Below are 6,003 nucleotides of genomic sequence, written 5' to 3'. Positions count from 1 at the left end.
CCCATGATCCCTTGGTCCCTCTCTGCCCATTCCCAGCCACATGATCGGTTTCCACCTCATCTTCTCTCCTAGCAGAAAGAACGTCACACCTATCTGGTGTAACTAGTCCAACAAAAACTGGTCCACAGCTCCTAGGTCTAGAATACCTCAATTCCACCTCTATGGAGAAACTAGAGAGCTGCCTCTTGCTCCTAAATCCCAACTCCCTGAGGGGAGAATATGATTAGTCCAGCTTATGTCAATTGTCTATCACTGGTCCAAATAAGTGTGGACCATAGGGTAGGAAAGGAGGTCACATGACATGATCCTGGTGCTCAGGCTCACTCTTGTGGGTGAGCAAGTGGTGCTGGAGGAAGTTCAGGAGAAATGTGCTCTCTGACCTGAGCAGACCCTAAACTATGCTTTTCTTAACAGTAGGTGAAGCCCCTCCCATACATGCAACGTTGTGACTTTACCCTCAAACACCCCAAAGTGTAATCAAGCCTCCATATAAAACCACATTTATTTAGGGCATCTGGCTGGCTCAGTCAGTAGAGCATGAAACTCTTGATCTTGGGGTCATGAGTTCAAGCCCCATGTTGGGGGTGGGGCCTACTTAAAATACATACACATGCACACATTTATTTAATCCTAGCATTCATTTATCAAGAATTAAGTACATAGCCCAAATGGATTCACTGGTGAGTTCTACCAAACACTGCAGGAAGAGACTCTTTCAGTTCTCTATAATCTCTTTCAGAAGATTGAAGCAGAGGGAATACCTCCTAACTCAGTCTATGAGGCCAGCGTTACCCTATACCAAAACCAGAAAGAAAAAAAAAAAAAAACCCTACAGGAATATCTCTCATGAACATAGATGCAAAAATCTTCAACAAAACATTAGCAAATAAAATCCAACAGTGAATAAAAAGAATTACATGCCATGAACAAGTGGCATTTAGTCCAGGTTGCAAGGCTGATTCAACAATCGAAAATCAATTAGTGCAATCTATCACATCAACAGAATAAAGAAGAAAAATCATATGATTATATCAATAGTTGCAGAAAAAAAACATTAGACAAATTCAAACACTAAAACTCTTGGCCAGCTAAGAACAGAGGGAAACTTCTTCAGCCTGATTGAAAAAACAAACAAACAACAAAACCTACAGTGGGGCACCTGGGTGGTTCAGTTGGTTAAACATCTGGCTTTGGCTCAGGTCATGATGCCAGGGTGCTGGGATCGAGACCCACCCTGGGCTCCCTGTTCAGCGAGGAGCCTGCTTCTCTCTCTCCCTCTGCCCCTCCCTCTGCTTGTGCTTGCTTGCTCTCTTTCTCTCTCAAATAAGTGAATAAAAAATCTTAAAAAAAAAAAAGGCATTCATTATTTGTATGAAATTCTCATTTAACTGGTTTTATATTTTGCCTGGCAACCTGGTCAGAATGGCTGAGGCACTGAGTGTGCAGAGAGGGTGTCATGAAAAAGGAAGGAGGTGCCCTGGGCGGCTTAGCAGGCTAAGCATCCAGCTCCTGATTTTGGGTCAGGTCATGGGATCAAGCCCCTCATGGGGCTCCCGCTCAGCGGAGAGTCTGCTTCTCTTCCTCTCCTCTCTCTCTTCCCTTACCCCTGCTGGCTCACTCTCTCTCTTAAATAAGTACATTTTTAAAAGAAAAAGGGAAGAAGAAGAAGAAAAAGTAAGGAGGTGTCTGTGTGGGAAGGAAAGGCCTCTTGGTGAGTGGTGCAGTCAGATCAGCCCACCCGCCGAATCTGTGTGATGTGGATTCTGCTGCTTATGCACCTAGAATGAAGAACTGATGGACCCTTCTTCAGGGTTCCAGGCCCGTGTTAGCCTGGCAGAGGGGGAGAAGCCTCCACCCCATTCCCAGTTGGTGCAGGCAGCTGAAACACCCTCAGTGGGCCCGGGGCACCCTTAAAGGGAGCTGTCTGGAGACATGCTTATACTTCCCTGTTCTCCAAGGAACCTTCCAGAAAATCCCCATGAGCTTAAGATGAGCAGCTTTTAAAGACCAAGATAGCAAACAATGGATAACTGGCATCGTAGACCAATGTAAACATTTATTGATGCCAAAAAATGATGCCCACTCATTTGAATTTGGGGTACACCCGTGGGATCAGTTGCCATTCAGTGCTTTCCACTCACTGGTGGCCGCCCCCCCCCCGCCCCCCCCCCCGCCCCTTACAGAGGTTGAACAAAGGACTGGCTGTGGCGGGAGCTTCAGCTGAAGTCTCTTGTCACAATAGTCCCACCTCACGTTGTCTTCGTCACGGCCTTGTGTTTTTGCCTGTGTGTTTGTGCTGTCACAGGTGACTTTAGCCAGGCTATCTTGTTTAAGTCCACACCCCGCTCCATTTTCATGAAATATGTGCCATTTCACCTCATACACACACACCTTTAAGTCTTAAATAACTGGAGAATTTTCCCCAGGCCTTCGGGTTCTTGCTGCTGTTCTTGCATTAGTTCTGCTAATTCTGGTCATCTCCAGTAATTCTCTCTCTCTCTCTCTCTCTCTCTCTCTCACACACACACACACACACATAATTATACACTTTAGTTCCCAAATGCTTCTAATTGGCATAGCCTATATTTTACAAAATTTTTGGCTTCCAATAACAGTAATCATGTTATTGGAAGCATTGCATGTACATATATGCCCTTATATGCATGTAATTAAAATAAATTATCCACTTTATCAGGTATCCTCGATTCAAATAAATGCAAAGCAGGAAAAGAAAAACTACTTAAGAATAGGATTTATGGGGATCCCTGGGTGGCTCAGTGGTTTGGCGCCTGCTTTTGGCCCAGGGCGCAATCCTGGAGTCCCGGGATCGAGTCCCACGTCAGGCTCCCCGCAGGGAGCCTGCTTCTCCCTCCTCCTGTGTCTCTCTCTCTCTCTCTCTCTCTCTCTCTCTCTCTCTCTCTCTCTCTCTCTCTCTCGGATAAATAAATAAATCTTGGGGCAGCCCCAGTGGCGCAGCAGTTTAGCGCCACCTGCAGCCCGGGGTTTGATCCTGGGGCTCCGGGTTCGAGTCCCATGTCAGGCTCCCTGCATGGAGCCTGCTTCTCCTTCTGCCTGTGTCTCTGCCCTCTCTCTCTCTAGCTGTGTCTCTATGAATAAATAAATAAAATCTTAAAAAAAATAAAAATAAAAAAATAAATAAATCTGAAAAAATGGGATTTATGTCAATCCATTCATGCCTAACTATAGTGTAGCTTAATGATATCGTTAAATTAATATTTTGTTAGATTTCAATATTAAATACTATTTTCTCACCTTTCAGAGCCCAGTGCCCATATTTCATGGTCACCTGCTCACGTGGCCCATCCTCTCAGTTATGCAGCGAACAGCTGAGTATCCTCCAGGTACAGAGCTCTGCACTAGGTTCTGTGGCTACAGGGAGGAGTACTGCATGGCACCTGTCCTGAAGCACAGATGACTTAACCAACTCATAAGCGAATGAAGCAGGATGTAGTATGTTAAGTGTCATAACAGAAACATAAAGGGACGATGAAACTAGACCCTCCTCAGGGAATTTGAGGAAAGCCACCACAAGGAGGCACCGAATGAACTGGGCCTCTAAGCATGAACAGAAGTTTTCCAGATGGAGGGACCAGAGAGCGGGAGAGCATCCTGGGGGCAAGAGTCATGATGTACAAACTCTCTGGATCAAAGCAGGTATGACAGGGAAGTAGTGAGAAGTTACCTGTGGAAGTAACATAAGACATAGCAGGCGGGTCTACGAGACACAGAGCTGGGAACCCTGATCACGAGGACCCTGATATACAAGGCTGGGAGTTTTGTTCCTTTGGTAGGAACAGGACTAGCTTTTGGAAAGGGAGCCCTTAAAGACAGTGTGAAAGGTACTTGGGAACACACACACACACACACACACACACACCCCCCACTATTATTAACCAAATGACTACACTGAGACATTTTGTTTTGTCTTTTTTCCTTTATTAGCTGTTATAAACAGTTCTGTAATGAATACATTGATTTATTGGTCTTTGCACAGATTCCTAATTATTTCTTTAAGATAAACCCTTTGGAATGAAATTGCTCAGTTAAAGGGATGCACATTTTTAAGTCTTTAGATAGTCAAATGGTCCTCCCGAAAGGCTGTGCCGATTTCATTCACACCAACAGTGTTTAAGACTATCCTTTCCCTCCACACCCTCATCATGGAAATTATAATTTTTATAAGTCCTTACCTATTGGCACATAGTTAGAATACCTCACTGTATCAATTTACTTTTTTTTTCCTACTGGTTTCTTTTTCATGGAAAACATTTATATTCCTGCTTTTGTGTTTTGTTTTGTTTTGTTTTGTTTTTTTGCCTTGCACATCTTTTATTTCTCAAATCTGTGGTGTGGGGTTCATCTGAACACAGCTCTTACCCAAAAAGGAAGATATATTCCTGCTTTTGGAAAACATTTATAGTCCTACTTTCCTCTGGCATATTTCCCTTTTTATTGCTTTGTAAGAACTCTTTGTATATTAAGGAGATTCTGGTTTTGCCATATATGGTGTAAATAAGTTCTTTTGGTTTGTTTTTTTCTGTATATGTCCACCCTCCCCTACTAAGTTTAGCCCCTGTGGGGAAGAGACATCAGCGAATAACCCCCCATGGCACACACCATGCCTCTCTTCTGTTGCAGGGCCTGGCAAAAATGCTGGGAAGGATGATTGAATTATTTTTGTCCAACCTACTTTATAAACCTCACCCTGCCTCATCATGCAAGGGGGAGGGGATCAGCTGAATACACGTACTGCCCTTATGCACAGCAATAGTCGAAGTTGTCTGGTTTCCTCCACTCATTTAACTAATATTTACCGAGCACCTTTCATGCGGCAGGCACTGTGCGGGACGCTAGGGAGCCGGAGTGAGCGAACGCTCACATTCCAGTTGAGGGAGACGGATAATAAGACAAATACATAAAATATGTATTATGTTAGGTTGGAATCAGCATTAAGAAGAAAATCAAAGCAGAGGAGGTGGTCGGGTGGCCCCACCGAGAGGGGGAAGGAGGTGGAGCTGTTGGTCAGGTCGGTATCTGCAGGAGAAGGCCTCTGAGCAAACTGAGCAGTGCATGCGAGGCCTGATGGGTTCCCGGGCGCCGAGGGGTCAGCGTCGCTGCAGTGAAGTGAGCAAGTTCAGGGGGCTGGGGGGGGGGTGCACGGGGGCACAGGGCTGGGGTGTGTGCAGGGGGCACAGGGCTGGGGGGTGCGCAGGGGGCACAGTGCTGGGGGTGCGCAGGGGGCAGGGCTGGGGACACACAGGGGGCACAGGGCTGGGGGTGCGCAGGGGGCAGAGGGCTTGGGAGGTGCAGGGGGCAGAGGGCTGGGAGGGTATGCAGGGGGCACAGGGCTGGGGAGGTGCAGGGGGCAGAGGGCTGGGAGGGTGTGCAGGGGGCACAGGGCTTCCGCCGCCGAGCGGAGCCTGGGACGACACCGGGCGTGGGGGCAAAGGTGGAAAGAGAGAGCCGCGAGGGTATCAGGAATCCAGGAGAGGGACGGTGGCAGCTGGGCCTGGAGGGGGGGCAGTGGAGAGGCTGAGAAAGGCCGGACTCTGGAGAATTTGACAACAGGAGAGCCAGTGGAATCCTCTGGCGAGCTGGGTGTAAAGAGTGAGGGAACTAGGGGAATGAAGACTGGTTTTGAGAACTTTGGCTTGAGCAACTGAAGGACGTGGCTGCCAGGAGGGAGCGGACACAGGCAGAGCCGGCTTGGGATCCAGATTAAGACTCTGGCTTTGGACGTACCGAATGTAGGAGTCTCCGACCGGGCAGGAAGGTTGAATGTCTACACGGACGGTAGCTGTGTATAGGAAGTGGGGCTTACAGATGTTTTTCTTTCTCTCCCACTTCTCTTTCTGCCTTTTTTTTCTCGGTCCTTTTGAATTTTTCAAAATCGTGAACTCACAAGCAAGGTTTCTTACAACAGAAAAAAGATTAGCCACATTTAATTTTTTCTTTTTAGGGGTGGGGTAGGGGCAGAGGGAG

This window comes from Canis lupus, chromosome 33 (assembly GCF_011100685.1).
Source record: "Canis lupus familiaris isolate Mischka breed German Shepherd chromosome 33, alternate assembly UU_Cfam_GSD_1.0, whole genome shotgun sequence".
Taxonomy (NCBI): domain Eukaryota; kingdom Metazoa; phylum Chordata; class Mammalia; order Carnivora; family Canidae; genus Canis; species Canis lupus.
Note: the sequence above shows the minus strand (reverse complement) of the source record.